This window comes from Phlebotomus papatasi, chromosome 3, assembly GCF_024763615.1.
Source record: "Phlebotomus papatasi isolate M1 chromosome 3, Ppap_2.1, whole genome shotgun sequence".
Lineage (NCBI taxonomy): Eukaryota > Metazoa > Arthropoda > Insecta > Diptera > Psychodidae > Phlebotomus > Phlebotomus papatasi.
In genome coordinates this window covers 15,450,902-15,470,761 of record NC_077224.1, presented here as the reverse complement: position 1 = coordinate 15,470,761, position 19,860 = coordinate 15,450,902, and the positions used below count along the sequence as shown (strand labels likewise).

The 19,860-nt window shown below is 32.7% G+C and overlaps 1 protein-coding gene across 2 annotated transcripts in view; it reads left to right on the top strand.

Moving 5' to 3' along the window:
- LOC129807834 (regulator of G-protein signaling 7-binding protein) overlaps positions 1-19,860 on the top strand; it is a 116,926-nt gene that overhangs the window by 20,567 nt on the left and 76,499 nt on the right. The window lies entirely within an intron of this gene.

Genomic DNA, 19,860 nt, shown 5'->3' with positions numbered 1-19,860 from the left:
TCTTTTTCACGTCATCTCGTTTGTCGAAGCTACATTTTTTGTTATTCTTTTGCATTGTATAATCTCTAGAGTACGTAAAATCTAAAAGTTCATGGAAATTCGAGGAACAAAAAAGGTGGCCGAAATTGCAAGCTGGCCGAAATTTGGCACACTTACCCTACCATGGATGAATTGCATCTCAGTTTGAAATGTAGGACACTCCAAACAACCAAACAAAGACGTAAAATTGATAAGCAAAAAGTTATCACGAAAGCTCCTTATAGCTTTTCACGCAAACACCCCTTTACTGCAGATTACAACAGATGCTTCCAAAAAGCTCTACAACAACTCCCCATGCATTATTGTGATAAAACTCCAAAAAAGTAATCTTATGAAGAATATTTTTCAAACAGTGATTGCATCAACGGAAAATTAGAAAAATATATCAATAGAAAGGTAAAGTCCATACCAAGCTTATACGACAAAAGTTCCATTTGCAACGAAAGTTCTCCGCGTAATTTTATGTAATTGTTTTTAAATTTTCCTTATAGCGAGGAAAGTTTGACGTCCTCAATAAGACTCGTACACTAACTTGTTCCGATGAACTTTCTTTCAGGATATATAATTAATTAAAATTTGCATACTTCACTCTTGCTTTTTTATTTGTTCGAATAAGGGAAATCTTCTAAGAAATATTGCATTGAATGTGCAACATTCACTTACTTTATTACTAAAAGGGCTAAAAAGGGGCGCAACTTCAGGTGCGGCCTTCTGTCAGTGCTTTCAAATGAAATAAAAGGAGTGGATGGCTCTTGAAGTTATCCTAACTACTTTTTAATAATTAAAAATAGTTTAATTTGCATCTGAGATTTTTTATAGGTAACACGAAATACTTAAATAATAAAGAATTTATTGCTTTGCAAGTTCTAAATTAAATTCCGCTAAAGCTTAATTTTTTTAATGATGAAATTGAAATAAGATAAGAAATAAAAATAAAAAACTGATCAAAGAAATCAAACCTAAAAATTCTGGTGCTATTCCAACGAAAACTGAACATGTTTTTTAGTGCTTTACTGTTCTCAAGTGCTTCTGCATTATCGACTTTACTTTGTATTGGTTCTTGTCGCGAGTTGCGACGGTTTTCCCCAGTCTTCGCCGTGTTCTAAAAACATCAAACAGTTGTGACACGAACCAACACAAAGAAAAGTCGATAATACAGAAGCATTTGAGAACTATCATGCGCTAAAAAGCACATTTATTTTTTGTACTTTACTGTCCTCAAGTGCTTCTACATAATGGACTTTTCTTTGTGTTTGACCCCGTCTCGACTGTTTTCCTCCAATCCCTGCAGTTTTCTATTAAAAAAAACCTTCAAATAGTCGAGACAGAAACCAACATAAAGAAAAGTCGATTATGTAAAAGCACTTGGGAACAGTAAAGTAATAAGAAAAAAACATGTTTATTTTCCCCAGAAAAAGAACATTCGAAAGCTGAAGGGAAAACACTTTTACTTTTAAGTCCTGTTCAAATTTCGAAATGTCTCGAGTGTTTTCATGTTCACCAATAACCTTTCAGACTTGAGAGCTCTCTCCGCTTGAGGTTTATACTGTGCCGATTCAAAGGTATCAGAGAGAATTTACCTAAAAACCCGTTAGAAGTTCGAAAATTTAAATCGACGAATTGCGAAAAAGCGAATGAGTTTAATAAAAGCACATTTACTCTTAATGGAATTAAAATTCAAACGTTATGTTATCCTAAAATTATACAAAACTACACAACATCCGCTTTTTACGAGAAACGTTTACGCATTTTTGTTGACGTTTGTGGCGATTGAAGTATCAAGAATACCGAAAATTGAAAATGGAACAGCAGCAAAGCGCTATAGCGGTAAATATATGAACTTGTACTTTGAATTTCTGGTTGATTTTCGAATATACCTACTTAGCTTGGCTTTGAAATGGCTTTGTCTTTCAGAAAGGCAATTATTTATCAGAGCCATCGATTGTCTCAATCTTCACTTTATTGTGGTAAAAATATAACAACTATTCTCATAATATTTCTGCTCCATTCTAATTAGCCTCATAAAATTACTACGCAACTCTCTTTAATGTGGAATTTTCAAACTTCTTATGCGAAAATGTAATAGTTTAAAAATTCGAAATTACGCAAATAGATTTCAATTTAACCCATTTAACTTTTAGCACAGACACTTCTGGAGAATCAAACTTTGGTTGTAAGCGTATTCATTGTATGGAATTCGAAGTAATTTAGTCAATAAACGCAAAAGAAAGAATTAGGATTTGAGATACTAAAACACAGATGAGCATGAACCGTTTGAAACCGAACAATTGTCAAATGATAAATGTACGTCAATGATCAAAACCACCCTATCTGGAAAAACTTATTTTGACGTTTATTTGGTTTAAAACAGTTCTTGATCACCCCTGTCCTAAAAGATCCACCTGGAACGCTTGGGAGTCCGGGAAAACCATGATATATTTTTGTAGAACCAGAAACTCTGATCACTTTGATTACATTACGATTTGCAATTTGTATATAATGTTCTTTATAATGTTCTAAATAGGGTAAAAAAATTAAAAATTAAATTAGCCACACCGGTTTTTTTCAGAATATACTGGTTAGAATAGAAAAGAATTAAATAAATACGCATTTAAATATATGCGGGATGCGAATTATTTTGCTCATGGCAAAACAAGCCACGCCCACTTTATATTTCTGAAACAAAAATAAAATTATGTGATTCTAATTCTTTGTTTTTTCTCCAAATTTGTGTTTTTCGAACCCTTTTTTATTGTTATTTATTAATGTTGAATAAGACAGAATAAAAAATGCTTCTTCGGGTTATGATAATATAAAATGAAATGGGGCTGCGACTTTTTGGTCAGTAAAAAATAAAATTTGGTCAGTAAAAAATCAAATTCAGTCAGAGAAAAGTCAAATTTGGTCGGTAAAAAGTCAAATTTGGTCAGTGAAAAATCAAATTTGGTCAGGGAAAAATCAAAATTGATCAGTAAAAATGAAATTTGATAGGTAAAATATAAAAAAATGGTCAGTAAAAAATGAAGAACCTGGTCAGTAAAAATCAAATTTTCTGTGCTTCGAGAAGTTATCTGTATCGCCTGTTGAAGCAAAGGGAAATTTTCTGTGCTTTGGAAAGTTATCAGTAGCACCTGTTTAATTTTTGTACAAAATTTAGGAAAGACGAAATATAAAATACGAAATGGTAAAATACGAAATGTACTAAAATAAGAAGTTTCCGCAATACGAAATGTGCAATACTTTTTATCCGAATATGCAAAGTTTTAAATTTTTATTGATTTCCTTTTAGTTTTTTTATTTTCTAAATTATTATTCAATGATTATATTTAATTCTCCACTGATTAAATTTCTCATTTTACTGATTTAAAAAAAATTACTGACCAAATTTTACTTTTTACTGACCAAATTTGACTTTTCTCCGACCGAATTTGATTTTTTACTGACCAAATTTTATGTATTACTATTTATTTTTTTTATTTATTATGAGTTTTCTCCAAAATTTGATAAAATAAGCCAAATTATTATGACTTTGAGTTGAGCTTATTTAAAAATCAAGAAAAGGAAAAAAGAATCCACTTGCGACCTGTTTTTCAAGGATATCACTATGCCGTTTTATACGATTTTGTCGGATTTAGTCAAAGGATGCAAAAGCGTTTTCATCTATCTTGAATAGCCTGAATAGCTTTTCTTTTCAAGAAATTTCATTTTAAGCTTAAGGATCACAAAACAATGTTCTTAGAGAAAAAAAAGCCTTTAGGCTTAATATGTTCGAAAAATCTGAATAAATCTTATTTTAATTCGATTTTGATGATTTTAAGTATGGTTCAAACAGCACAAAATCCGATTTAATTGATTTCCGAAGTTTTTTAGCTTCTTTTTTTAAGGAAAAGAAATTAAAAGCACCTTCCGATTTTTTTTAAACTTTCTTATCTAGTCTTTCTTAATCCTATTTTGAAGATATTTAAAATTAGATTTCGAGCAAAGTTTTTCAAATATTCTGTCGATTTTTATCTTTTACTGATATTTTATCCAAATTAAATTAATCAAAAAAAAAATAATTTTTTGTGTTTAATTTTTAATTTTTCAACGTTTAATATTAGAATCGAATAGTAAATTCTAACTTTAAAACATGCAGTATTAAAAATGGCCGAGTTGATAAAATTAAGCTTACAAAAAATATAAAACACTTAAAAGAACGGTTCAGTGGGGCACCTTTGGGATAGGGGCCCCGTCAATATTGCCTCTTTGCTACCTCCTATATCCGCCAGTAGATTTTTCCGCGATAACCTTCAAAAATAATTCAGAATAACGGAATACCGAATTAAAACAGAATCACACATTTGGAATCATTAGAATTACATTGGAATCACATGGAATAAACGGAATATAGACACAAATTTTCGATCTTGAGTAACCCCTTGGATATTTGTGAATTGGTTTTTAATAAAATGAAGCTTTTAAAATATTCTTCCTTCACACCCATTGATTTTCATTAATTTCCCATTAATTAATGCAGGAATTCTGATAAATTCAGAAATTTTATACTCATTTGAAGCTCCAAGAAACTAAGTTAAGAACATCTTATGGATAATATTTATAATAAATTAAACAAGTTCATAAGAAAATTCAAACAACGACGTCTGTTCAGAAAGACGCGCTGATAAAGTTTGAAAATTTATTGAGTTTAACCAGTTTAACTATCAATAAGTGAAAAACTTTTTTTTTTTGCAAACCAGTTAAAATTAAGATAGCAATACCCCAAGCTATACACGTTTGACTTTTAAAACTTGGAAAAGACTATTGCATTGACGATGTCCCGAGGTGAAGAAAATACTACACCATTTACCATGAATATCAAAATAGTCTCCTTCTTCTGACGAGCTTTGCTCCTTTGGCGGGAAGAAAATACCATGTTGAAAATGTGGGATTGTGGCATTGGAAGTGGATCAACACTGTGAGTCTAATCGCAATTGAGGTGCTCTTTTGTGACTCAATATCATCAAATTGGGTGTATATATGAAGCTTTTGGTGTAAGAAGGGCAAAAATGAGCTTTTTTTGGGGTACCTTTAGCCTCTTGAAGGGAAAATGGCACTTGGCAGTTCTGTCACGAAAATCGTTACGATAATTGGACAAAATTGCCAACGAGAGAATATTAAACGTATTTCAACTGAATATTTCTTCATCAATGGCATATCCTCCTGAGGAATTTTCATTTTCGCGCAAAAAGACTTTCTTAACAGCTCTATTTTATCCATTTTGAGGGGTGGTGCATTTTCGCAAAGAGGAAGGAAGACATAATTTGTCCTCTGTGACTCATTTTCGTACACCAGGAGCTATTCCCATACCTATATACACACTTTCGAGAAGGAATAATTTATAAATTCTGTTCACAGCTGTGAGTATTTGCCTCAACGACCCTGAATTAATTCACACTTTTTTGTTGTTGTTGTTGTTACTCCAAAAAAAGGCCCAAAATGTATGTCAAGTTCTATAGAGAAGGGGTTTTGCATGCAAAAGTATAAAATGTGTTTTTTCGCTATTTCACACCCCTTTTGGGTGTTTACTTTGAGAAAATTATTTGCCACTAATAAACCCCTTTTCCCAGCATGGAATTCCCATTTATGCGAATGAAGGGTAAATAGGGATGGGTTTTATTTGGGGTGGAGGGTGGGGAAAAAAAAGCTGGATTGGGTGGTACAGCCCCATGTGTGACCCAATCCAATTTCTCATGGGAACTCAATTGCTATTCACAAGACGATTTTGCAATTTACACATTGTTTCGATTGCATACGAAATGAGATCGTTGCACTAGTTAGAACAATATAAAACACAGGGGAGAATGCAAAATTCACTGGGTTTTTCTAATTAAAAATACACTTCATAGGGGGTCCTGATGAACGTGAGTTAGGCACGTGAGAATTGCAAAAGTTGCACGAAAGTTTGCAGAAATCTCATCCATTGCGTCTTTTAGTATTTCACACATGAGGTCATATAGCAATAGTAGCACGATACAACGATAAACTTTTGGTGTACACTCAGGTGAAATAAGGGTGAAATCAAATGGTACACTATAGGTCAGGGGGTAAAGAGGTCTTAGACTTATAGAGCCCACTATGACTGTCGATCAGCTGATTAGTCGAACAGAGCGATGATTCGTCTAGCCGACATAAAACACTCGCAGTGTCTATCGCTCGCTTTTCCAAGAAAACATCTCCGTACATACTGCCGGTAGAACAATAGAAGCTTCTGATTATTACTACACTAAGAAAAAAACTAAAAAGTTAAAACAACTCCTTGGCAAAATTCAATTAACTCTACGAATATCGATGTAATTGTTACTCTTTTTCGTTGTAAATTTTTAGGAAGTAGAGTTAAAAAAAAACTCTTCGTGCGAGTTAAATTAATTCGTCAGATATCGATGTAATTTTTACTCTTTTTCGATGTAAAATTTCATCTCGACTGAAGTATATGCATAAGTGTTTTCGTTTCAAGAATATACTTCAGTCAAGAAGATTTTTATGTGGCAAAGTTCATATGGAACATCAACTAGAAATATGCCTAACAGTGTTTCATGAAGACATGTGCGTACTCCTACGTGATATTTCGCTCGGAACATAAGGAACTTGATGTCTAAGAAAATATTAATAAAGAAAATGATAAAATAAAGAAAAAACATAAAATTGCAAAACATATTCATTTTGGGATTTGAAAGTATTATTTTAACTCTAAAAAAAGATTTTTTTTAACTCTTGAAACGAGTTATTTTCAGTCTTGAAGAGTTATTTACACTCTTTTGTCTTGTAAATTTAAGGAAAAAAAAAGTTAAAACAACTCTTCCGAATATTACATCCAAATAGAAGTAAAATCAACTCTAAAATATAGTTAATCGAAAATCACAACGAAAAAGAGTTAATGCAACATCGATTCGAGTAAGTTTTACTCGATTATTTTTCTGAATGTACTCGAATTTCAAATAAGAGCAGTATATATACAGTCCGCTGTTTCCGAACTTATCACTGATCTGGAGATCAAACAGTAAGAGATCTCAACTTCTGGTCTTCGATTACCCCCAACTAAAAAAGGATTATCTCGAGACTTTTTTCCTTTACCCCCTACATTCCTTCTTTTCCATCAAAATCCATAATCGAAAAAAAATTTCGACATCGATTTTTTTAAAGTCAAAGTCAAACCACGTTGGGAGACCTATTTCTCAAATGATTTGTTTAAGATTGGATTTTTTGGAAAGGTATTGAAATTTTGAACCCGGCCGCATCGGTTTTAACCAGCATTGAATCCGCAAAGTACTCGTAATTGCCTTATCTTTGTTTAATATTATATTTTGATTTGTTCGATAGTTTGTTACCGGGCTAGAAGTCAAACGGTAAGACGGTGTTGGAAATGGCGCCACAATTTTGGCGCTTGGTGGCGCTAGAAAAAAGACTATGTTTTTCGATGAAGTGCGATGTTTCGGATATTGTGACAAGGGATAAAAAAAGGTGGAAGAATAAATGGTGTAAAGTGACAAAAATCGGAATTTTATTTAACAAAGACGGATCCTGATCAAAATCCCGAAAGCCAAAATCCCGAAAAAGTCAAAATCCCGGGATTCTGGTTTTTCTGGATTTTGACCCATTCAGGATTTTGGCTGTTCGGGATTTTGGCGTTCGGGATTTTAGTTTTTCGGGATTTTGGCTTTCGTGATTTCGACCCATTCGGGATTTTGACCTTTTCGGGATTTTGGCTTTCGGAATTTTGGCGATCGGGATTTTGGCCGGTACCAGGTAAGACATATTGTGTTCCGGCTTTCGATGACCTCCTTGAAGTTAATAGTATTAGTATCTCGAAACGTTTTTCCCCTATCCCCTCATTTTCCCTTCAAAACCATGTTGACCATGTTTTTCCATTTAGTTTCGGATATATTTTGAAGGTAACCCACCAGGTGACCATTTCGTTCATATAAAACTATTGCCGAAAAAAAAATCGAAATCGAATTCTAGAAGGTTAAATGGTTAATCGATTAAATGTTTAAGTTCTCTAAAATTATTTTATAATGCAATATGAATTAAAGTTACTTGTCTAAAATGTAATTTAAAAAAAAAAATTGTGCAAATCCTGCAAATCGTTTAACCAATACAAAATAAACAACAATCGGCGACACTCATGACCATGACGTTTCTTTTCGCCGTGAGACATCAGATAATGCTTCGGTTTTGGTACTTTCTGCCCTATACCTTTTATTACTTTTTACCCCAAGTGGTCATTTTTAATAAAATGATTTCTGGAGAAAATATACGGAAAATGCTAAAATGGATAGCGGCTTCGTATTCCAATCGTTCAGGAAATATTCACCAGTGCATCAATTTTGGAAAATAAGTAGGGTGAAAGGAACGTCTATTGACACTTAAAGAACTCGTGTCAGCACCTATTGACACCCTACTCTGTACCATTTGGGATATGAAATTAGAACATCTCTGTTTATAGTAAAACGTATATTACAGAAAAAACGTTATATTACTTATATTTCACTAGATACATTAAATAATTTTCAACATTTTGACAAAAGTGTCAATAGGGGTTCCCTGTCGAACAGACGTTTCTTCGACCCTAGGTAATAATTGTTATCTTCTGCAAGGAAAATATTTCAAAAATAGGACTAAAAATTTCGATATTTTTTATTTTATAAATTCCTTGTTGGAATTCTAAGAAACTTAAGACATTGAAGAAGGTCTATGGGGGCTATATATGGAAAAAAATTAAAGATGCTATCTCTTTTATCTTGTAAGATATTGAATTATGAAATTTTCGATTTGTGACTTTTTACCCCAATCTCCCCTACTTCGTTCTATTTGGTTTATAAATTAATTTAAAATGAATTAGAAGCATTGATTTTCGTCTCTGAAAAGTGTTTCAGATTCAAGAAAACACACCGTTTAGTTTTGTGTTTTGTAAAATAAAAGTGAAAAACATGTTTACAAAAAAAAAAAAGTTATTGTGCGTTGAGCATAATGCCTAACGCACAATAATTTTTGTTTTGTAAAAATGTTTTTGACATTTCAATGAGAGCGAGTGAGATCTATATGTAGTCCTCTCTATCACTCCTATAAGTTCAATAAGATCCTTCAATTTATAGTAATTTTAATCTAGTTTATCTTATTTGACTTTGTCTATCAGAATAACTTACAAATAGTAAATTTATTCGAAATGGTGTAAAGTGGAAGTGCTAACACAAAAAAAAGATTTTAAACTTTTATTTATATTTTCATCTATTGACTTTTATAACTCAAAAAATATTTAGCTGTAAGATTTTCGTATAAAATTAATTTTTATTTATTGTTTTTTACTTGAGAAAAGACGAAATCAGAAATGGCGAACTGGAGACAAAGTGGTTCTGGGAAATACTAACTAAGTGCAGAACTTTCTCACATTTAACCCCGTGTGTCTCCCATTTTTTTTGTGGGTATTTTTAATAAAATATTTTCTCTACATGGAGTATGATCATTAGGAAACTAAAAAAAAACATAAAACTTTATACATTTAAGGACGTTGGAAAAGGCAATGCTAAGACTTACAAGCTTTCGTAGGTTTTATTTTGGGTGATATCGAATTTAAAATTATTCAACTTGCCATATTTTGCCCCTAGTTCCCCTATTTGAATTTCCTTGAAATTACCTGTCTATTGAAAAGGCTGTAAAGGTTAAGACTTGTTTAATAATTCCAAGATTTTCCTTAGTACACAACAATCTTATAACTTAGTTTTGGGAAGTGTATTGCTCATCTTTGCAACCCAAAGGCCTTCCTGGGGGGGATCCCAACTAAGAACTGTTCCTTAATAAAGTTCTAAATAATTAATTTAAGTTTCTTTTTACTACACATCTATACTCTAAAGCTCTTTATAACCATTGTCAACATCTTCTGGAACTTTTCATGTCTCACAGGCATAAATTTATGTACCTTGGCTAAAAGGTATTTTCTCTATTGTAGTTATTTCTTTTTTTTTTGCTATTGTTACAATTTGAAATCAGGAACAAAACCTTTCAGCAGGATTTTTCGTGTATTCTGGGGGGAAATTGTATCGCCCGTCTACAATTTTTTTCTTCCCGGAAGAAAACCGACAAATGAAAAGCGAACAGAAAGTTTTCTTCAATTTCAAGTCTCTGATTATAACCCAGACAAACGGGTGATCCTATAAAATGTGTCTGGATGTTGTTGGTGCCTTTTCATATATTGAATTTTCTCCTTTCCTCCCAGCCTTAGGGCAATTTTCAATCGAATCTGTCAAATTTCCTCCGTGAGAAAAGCCGTGGGCTTGTAGTGATACAGGGAAAGAGGAAAAAAAGGGAGATCGGAGATGGGTGAAAATCGCGTTGTTATTATTGCATTATGGGGCACAATGTTTGTCAGACCGAAAAGAAGCGGATGTGGAAGGATCCTGGTGGGAAGAAAGAATTGTGGTGGTAAAGACCGCTGAAGAATGATAACAATGTTTCCCAATTGAGGATATTCTAGTGAATGATGTAAATCCCTTTCATAGAATTTATTTCCAGATAAAGTCGGTCAGTCAGAAGAGATAATTTGAATTGTCTCTGTATAAATTGAAATTTATATGAAATGCATTCGAAATAACATTTCTTCAGTAATTCATAAAAACTTGACAAACAATGGAACTTTTATGTGATGAAAAGTGCACTGAAGTGAACAAGTACAAAAATGCAATTATTTATTGTTTCACTCAGCACATCTTCAACACCATAATAATAATTCAGTGAAAATGTTTATCAACACTCTGTATAAATTATCATAATAATTTTTCATACTCTCAAAGTTTCTGAAATTATGCAGAATAACTTAGAAGAAGGTATGACTTAGCTTTGTGAAGTTTTTAGAAATGCATTCTATACTTATTCAAAATGCTTCGCAATAATTTGGCAGAAGTTTTATAGAATGTTTTACAAAAGGCTAAAAGCTAACTCAGCTTTTGCAATTTCTTGAGAGGCAAATTTGGTGTACTAACTCAAAATATTTGCAAATTCAATTTTTGACCTAAGCTTTCAGAACTAAAGCTGTAATGCAAACTGATTTTAATATTTGAATTGACTGGTTTTCATGGTTTATTTATCCACTTGTTTTTGATTTTTTATACACTTAAAAAAATCTTTACGCATTTTACGATTAAGAATTAAAATTCAAGGAATAGAATTTTGAAAAAATATCAATTACCCACTTCATAATCCTTTGCAATAAATTAAAATGTATCAGGAATTCGAAAACCTTTCAAATAAATCCGTATCTGTCCCAAACGGTTCAAGAATGAGGTCTTTAGAGCGTTTTAAACCTACGATCTTGAAAAAATCCCAGATAAGTTTTTCAGAATTCTGGAGAAACGAGCTTTGCGAAAGACTCAAACTTTTGAAATGCATTTTATACTCCACAATTCGAACAGGGCAGTAAGCAAGTCTGCCACTTACGGTTCACTTTGGATATCGATCAGTACGATCATGGATACTGATCGGCGTCGAACAACTGATCTGCCACTCACGGTTCACTCGCTGACCCTACTCCTTCACTTCTTGCTTTCGCATCATTAACCTTGATTAATAAAGTTTTTGGAAGTCCAATTTATGAGGAAAAGGGTAGGGGAGACCGGGGTACCTTTAGCCAGGGGTAGAATTAAGTACGGTATATACATATACTCCAAAATTCTTCAGGATAATTAGGGGAAGGTAGGGCTGCTTCATTGAGCTAAACATTTTTTAATACTTATTTGCCAAACGAAGATGTGTCGTATTTAATCTAACTATATCTCGTTAGTAGGGCACTCAATGCGTCAAGTGGTAGAGCCTAGAGCACTCGCTCTATGATGCAGGTGTCCCGGGTTTGAATCCCCTTTAGATCACCAGGAATTTTCTGGCGTGAAAGGTGTTCGGATTGCATCCAGTGAGCTTCACTGTTAATTCCAAGGGGCATGGGACTGACAACCCTATCCCTATATAAGAATAAATAATAATGTATATCTAGAAATCTCCTTGCAGGAAGGACTAACTCCTTCGTGGGATGTTGTGCCAAGCATTATTATTATTATTATTATTAATATTATTATATCTCGTTAGTTGCTCTTGAATATTTGTTGTCTAAAAATACTCAGCATAATTCTTAGATAGTTATTAATTTTCTCATCAAATATATATTTTCGAAAGTAATGTGTACGTGAAACTACCCCACACTCCCTTATAGAAAAGAATGTTCTAGTTGTGTAGTGTTCATGAATTTGAGGATTTTGTAAAGTTCTTCTCACTGCGCAATTGTTTTCTTTAGTTTATCGATACGCAACCAATTTGAACCGATTTACAGCTAAGCTTAGAATTATTCCAAGACCTTTCCTACAAAGGCAAATTTGCCTAAATCGGTTGAGAAATATGCTCTGTATAGCCTTTTAACCATTTGGCGGACGGAATGTCCGCCTGGTTTTGAAAGGGAAGTAGAGATGTAAGAGAAAAATAAAGATTGCATTCATGGTCCTTGGGTAAATTTATGTGTAGGGGAGAGGGTCTCTGAAGGTCCTCAGTCGTTATCGTTAACCGTTTAGCCTCTATTTTGACTGACGGATAGGCAGATTAGACGGACAGATGGATCCAACCGAATAACAATGTGGCAGTATTTCTCGAAAATCATCTTAACCGCGAAGATATGTTGAAAAAATTGGCCCTTGAGAGGTAGAAGATAGAAATGCTAAGGTCTTAAAAAATAAAGGGAATATATATACTGCTCTCTTGATAGATTTTGAGGAGGAAGATTTCTATGTCTTTCATTCAAGATTTGCGTTTTATTAATTTATTTTCTCTCTAGATTCTGACCAATTTTCCTCTACAATTAGATAGGATAGGGGCACCGTTTATTGCTGTTGGTGCAAGGAGTTCAAAGCGAATTGAGCAATTGAATTCCCACCCAATTTCAGCACCTCCTACTCAACACGCCGCAAGCGGTGTACTATTATTTTGAATGTAAATAAATCTGTGTGTTTTAGTTTTTTTTATGTGGAAAGTAAAGTTTAGTGACGACACTCTAAAGTATTTTACTTTTCCCGTGATGTGGAGAAACTTTCTTATTGCGTTTCACCCATTTCACCACTTGGACTTTTAGTTCGTTCGCAAAAGCCAGAAGGTTGAGTTGGACCGGAAACCTCACATTTTCCTTTACTTCTATGTACTAGAAGACTTCATGCTAATTTCGTCCAGATTGCAATTTCGGCCACTTCTCTTGTTTCGTAAAATTACATATATTTGATTTCTTTAAATTCTTTATAGAGGTTGTACAATGTAAAAAGTGTTACCCTACAAACAAGATAATGTGAAAAAGATATTAGAATAGTTCCGGAAGGGCAAGAAATTACGAGAATCGGGGTGTCCGAAATATTACTCAAAGCAATATTTGTATTTTTATTCATTTTAAAATGTAATTAACAATATTAACAAAAATTTTAGAGAAAACATAGGTAATAAACTATCACAATTGCAACTAGGGTAAGATGGGGTAATTCAGAATCATGTATTTTTTCGAATTTTGAGATTTTCTAACTGTCTCAGATGGTCAAAGATAAAAATAAATCCATGAAGAAGTACAAGACTTTACATTCGAGAGTGTTTCTTTATTGCGTTTTCCTTTTTGACATCTAAAACTTTTAGGAAATCCCAAAGTACCATATTAGACATGATTCCAAATTACCCTATGCCGAAATTTGGTACAGTTTCCTTAAATCTTTCATTATCTAGACACTTTAGAATTCCCAATTCAAAGTATTTGATCAGTTCCGTATTGCCATTCTCAAATAACCATAATTATCGAAGAAATACTCAAATTTCTTTTATATAGCAACAAATGTTGCCACTTCATTCTGGATAGAGAAATTTTCTCACTCACCATTATCGCAAAAAAGCTCATTTCTTTGTAGCTTTGCTCTGTTTTATGTTAAAATTTGTGTACGAGTATCACATACAATTGTAGTCACTTCATTTTAATTCTATTTAATTAATACTTTCTATTAAAATCCGAGTCACAGATGCCTTAAGGATATATCCTCAAATTATTGGGTGTCAGCTTGAAATTTTAAGCTTAAAAGTATTTCATTATTCTTGGCGCCATTCAGCAAATAAGTTTCTTCATAGTAAGAAAATATTGGCGGCTATTTGACTAGGATTTCAATGAAAATTTGCATGACTTTGTGATTTTAAATATGTAATGATTGTTATTTAGTAATACTTCATGGAATAGAGGAGGAGCTTTCTTCATTCAAAGCTTCAAAATCTTCCCTTTAATTGTTAAAGAGTACCTATTTTATTGGTCTCTTCAAGCTTTTATAACCCTCTAACTCTTCTAATTTTTGTCCTAACATAGTTTTGGAGAGATGAAGCAATATTTCGGACAGTTTAAAATATCGCCCACTTTGAGTAAAATATCGGACAGTCAAATTAAATTGTTTCATTTGAATTATAAAAAAAAAACTAAAATAATTTTGCTGAATATTCTCTCTCTCTCTGTAGAGCACGAGTGGTACTAAAAATGCGCTTTCATCAATTTATGCATGTTTCAGTACTTTCGGCCACTAAATAACACTTTCAGCCCTGTTACAGCACTTTCCACGATTTATTTAAAAGTGACTTTTTCTTAAATACTTGTAGCAATTAAAAAACACACGGTACAGAATATTAAAAAGTCAATCATCGGTTAATAATTAAAAATGTTTTCAAATTTCCGTTTTAACGTTTCACAACAATTTAAAACGCTAAATACTCTATTAAATACAGTTATTTTGAGTAGTAAATGTACTGTTCTTCTGAGATAGGGGATGATAGGGGTAGTTTAGGAAGGGGTAGCTGTAAAATCATATATCTACTAAAAACATTAAACTCAAACATTTATAGTTTAAGTTCTCCAATTAATTTTATTAAACTTTATAAAACCCAAACATTTAACTTCAGCAAATTCTGAACTACTGCAATTTATTTATCGAAGTAATTTAATTGCAATAGTTTTCTATAATAGTTTTATGATGATAATAAGAGTATATTGCATTGGTTGAAATCTAAATAAAAATAATTGTGAAAATTTTGTTTTAGATTCTGAAAGTACATGAGGATTGGCTTGATTGGATTCAAAGAAGTTCTTGAGATAGTTTTATGGGTTCAATAAAAAAGAAATTAATAAAAAACTGCGAAGTCATTAATACAGTTTAATTAGTAATAAAATCGATATTATTCTTGTATTAAACCAAAACCTTCACAAAGTTTGAGTCAAAGCAGGAGTTACAATCAAAGTTGAGTCGATCTGCAAAAATAAGCTAAACGGTTAGCACTTTTCGAACAAAAAATGCTAATCAAATATATGGAAACTGCACTGCCTTATGGTGTCTACACACTAGAAGCAATTTTCGTCACAAATTGCCATTTTTTAAATCTGACGGTTCTGCCTACAAGGATAGGGGAAATTTCGGAAATTTTCTTTGAAAAGACTTTTCTTAAAGAAATTGTTCCTAGTGTGTAGAGGCCATTACGTGTGATCATTTTAAAATTAACATAATTCAGTTGAAAATTAGGGAAAGAACTCATGATTTTGTACAGTTTCTAAATTCGGACAGTTTGAGGGTAAAATTGGACACTAAAAATAAATTGATTAAAATTATGGATTTTTATTCCAATATTTGATGAATAATCAATTCTATCTAACTATTTGTTCTTTTTGGAAGATTTTTCCGACCAATTTAATTTTTGTATTGTTTAATTTTTTAAAAGAATAAAAAAAAATATTATGAATCCATTTACAAAAAAATATATATAATACACCTAAATTAAAATTGCATTGCCAAGAATTCTTGTCCGCTTATTTCAGAAAATTAATAACCAAATAAATTCTTGGGAATTTTCAAGATATTTTAACATATCATGAATTCTGAAATCGAGAAATATTGAAAAAAACTTCGGAAACTCATTTAAATACTAAAAGACTAAGAACATATGAAATTTAGAGCCTATATAATTTTCATTTAATGGTATAGTCAACGCAAAATGATTTCCAACTCATTGACATATTTTCCTGACTTTAAAGGTATTTAAAATCTCTCCAAGTTGATAAATAATTTCAGAGGAAATTCCAAGTTCATTTTGAGAGAAAAAGAAAAAAAAATGAAAGAGAAAATCTGCTAAATGGTTTCCAGCGTTATCTACCGACAGTGTTTAGTTCTGCCATCATCCGCTGCGAGCGCTAAACAGTGCCATTTTCATATATTTGCTTAGCACTTTTTGTTCGAGAGCTGCAGACCGATTCAGCAAAAGAATGCTGAAAATGCAATTTTTTCTGCTAACTGTGCTCGCTGAGGAGGCAGTGCAATTACCTTATATTTGGCTAGCACTTTTTATTCGAGAACCCTTGACCGGTTAGCATATTTTTGCTGATTTATTAGCATTTATTAGTTATTTAGCTGAAAACGCTGCGTTTTTCAGCTAACTGTGCTCGCTGCGTTGTGTCAGACCCCAGTGAGCACAGTTAGTTGAAAAAGATACCTTGTTTTAGCTTATTTTTGTAGAGTCGATTAGAGAAAATATGCTGACCGGTCAGCAGTTCTCGAACAAAAAATTCTAGTCAAATATATGGAGAATGTACTACCTTGCGAATCTTGTTTCAGCGTTAGCAGAATTCAGCTGAAAATACTGCTTTCTGCTGAATTTAAATCAGTTAGCATTTGGTCTGGACAGCTGGGAATGTAATTTTCAAATTTAAGTGTTTTTCAAAATCAACCCAAAATTATTTTACTTGGGGATGAGGATAGAATTTTCTCAAGGGTTCAGTAGATCAAGTGCTTAGTATACATTATATCTACTTGTAGATTTCGAACAATAAATTCGTACTATGGACTTTGTGAAGCATTCTCTGCTGAAAATACAGCATAGGGGGAACTGGGGCAGTAGTAATCTGGGGTAGTTGTAAACACTGTGATTTTTTTCATTAATTTTAAGACTCCAGAGGATAAAACCCATAAGCATTCATAGATACCATGGGGATGTATGTCCACAGATAAATTGGTCAATAAAATCCTAATATACTTTAAAAATAAAAATCATTTTCCTGAAAATGTTGATATTTCGATTATTTTGATCATTTGGATTTCCACCTGGAAATTAAAAACTGTGTAAAATAATCGAAATGTAGCAATACCAGTTCTTTCCTACATCTTTTAAGATTATATTTATGGATTTACTAGACAAATTGAGATTCTCATTATTTCAAAAGAATTAATAATTGGTCAGAAAACAGCATTTGGGGTAGATGTAACCAGGCAATTTCAATTTCACAAAATGAGTAGGTAAAAGAGCGGGAAATTGACCTTCATGCGAAATATCTATAATTCATAGATTACGGAAAAATTGGTGGTGCTGTGTTCAATAAAAAGTCACATGATGTCAAAATATGGGGAAAATCCATTGAAAAATGTCTTTGATATGCATGCTTTTAGTTTTTTTGCTATTTTAATTATTCTTTGTAAAAAGTGTCATGATTTTTTGAAAAATATACAGTCTTTATATATCTCTTAAGTAATTAAAATAATCGAGAGTGGTGCAAAGTTAATTTCAAGAGTGGGAAAAAAGGTGTTTACATCCTCCCCAGAAAGTGGTTAATTCTACCCCAGGTATTTTGTGAAAAGAGAAAAATGCACAGTCACAAATTTTATTTTTATGGAAAACTCAATTGTTTTCCAGCATCCGCATTACCCTCGACGAATTGCCTATACCCAAGGGTAAAACATGAGCTAAGAAATATTTTCCAAAAAATCACGGTGTCCTTGGAAAATCACCTCAAATTCGCATCTATCGAAAATGGTTACATGTGCCCCAGTCTCCCCTAAGCATTAATTCTGCAGCTGCGGAAGGAAATTTAAAGAGTACTTTTTTTCGTGATAGAAGCCACTTCCCTTAACGTGAATTTGTAACTTTTGCGAGTGGTTTGCAATTTGCTCTTTAGCTGAAAATATTCATTTGCTTCATCTCCCGTTCTTCTTCTTTTATTTGATGGATAGAAGAGAAAAAATTATGGTGGAAATGTTTATTTGAACATCCCCCTGGGAAAATTGTTCATTTTGATCTCAGTAGAGAATTCTGTGAGAATCCATATGCATCTATCGCTCCCCATGTATGATAGTTACATGATAAAATATATTATCATCGATATAGAGAGAAATATCAGTTTTCTCGCTGAAGTAATTCACAATGGGAAAAGTTCTCTTTTGGATTTGGTAAATTGTTTATATATATATTATATACATAGAGAACCAAAAAGCTGAGCTTTTTCGGTGGTAAAAGTTTTCATGTACAGACACAGACAAATGCTTTAACATCGTTCATCTCTCATCTCCATCCCATGGAGTGATTTTGTGGTGGAAAAGCTTTCATTTGCAGTTGAGAATCGATTTCATTTCTGCACCAGTATCCAAATGATTTGTTGCATTAAGGTTCATATATCTCTATATGGTTCAAATCGTCTGAAGCTGCTTCTCTCCGGGATGAATAATAATTTCATTTTGTGGTTTTCTGTGACCGACAGTGATTTGAGGGAGAGCTTTTCCCCAGGGCCTCAATCACATATATATTTATCAATATATATATATTTTCTAAGACAAATAAACCCAAACCAACTTTCCGGAAATGCACAGAGCAATAAATCATACATATTCCATCATATTAAAGTCCCAACGGCATAACTTTAGGCCATTCTTTTTGTTGATATTGCAGTTTATTTGCTCCTGGGTCAATTTTTGTTCCTCCCTGGCTACAAGTTCATTGAATAGTCCAGTACATACACCACAAAAAAAAAGTTCCAACCTCTCCCTCTAGTAAATGTTTCAGTCATAAAGTATTTTTTTTGGTTGAATATATATTTCCTTACCATTCTTTTCATCAAGTGAATAATTTCAAGTCATGTGGAGAACTAAACATGAACACACAAAAAAGCCCCAGAATGTCACATTGAGTTTATTTGAGGCGAAAGTTGAGAAAGAAAAAAAAATTGCGTGACTTGTTATCGCAAACAAAAGTATACTTTCAGTTATAACAATGCCTAACAAGTATCAAAATAAATTAGATTATGCCCTTATGCTTATTCCTGCTCGATGGTCCAAGATTTTGGCTGCTTTCCAACAGTAATTGTCTTTTTAGGAAGGAAGATTTTACAGTGAGGAAGAGTGGGGCACTTTTATACAACAGCTGTTTTATACAAGTTCTTGAGATTTAACCCCATTCGCAACCCCAAAAACTTATTATTACTAAATGAGATATTAAAGTTCAGAAAACGTAATTTTCACACTACAGTGGGACCTCGATAGAGTCAACCCCCGATAGAATCAATCTCCAATAGAGTCAACAGCTATATTTTTACATTACGGACTCCGGTAGAGTCAACTTGAACCCAAATTGACTCCAATAGAGTGAACTTTTCATTTATTATGCCCAACGCACAATAACTTTTGTTTGCAAATATGTTTTCGAATTTTTCTCTGAGAGTGAGCGAGATGACTAGATCTAGATCTCATTCACTCTCACTCATATACCAAAAACATGTTTACAAAACAAAAGTGATTGTGCGCTAGGCATTATTGAACTATCAATATTATATAATTTTATTATGATTTCATCGAAATTCAAATTAGTGTTTTGGCGTATCAATGTAACATTTTTAACACAAGAAAAACATTTATGTAAGTAGGGGAAGTGTGCCAAATTTCGGCCAGCTTCTAATTTCGGCCACTGTGAGTGTAATTTCGGTCATGTTATGATGTTTGT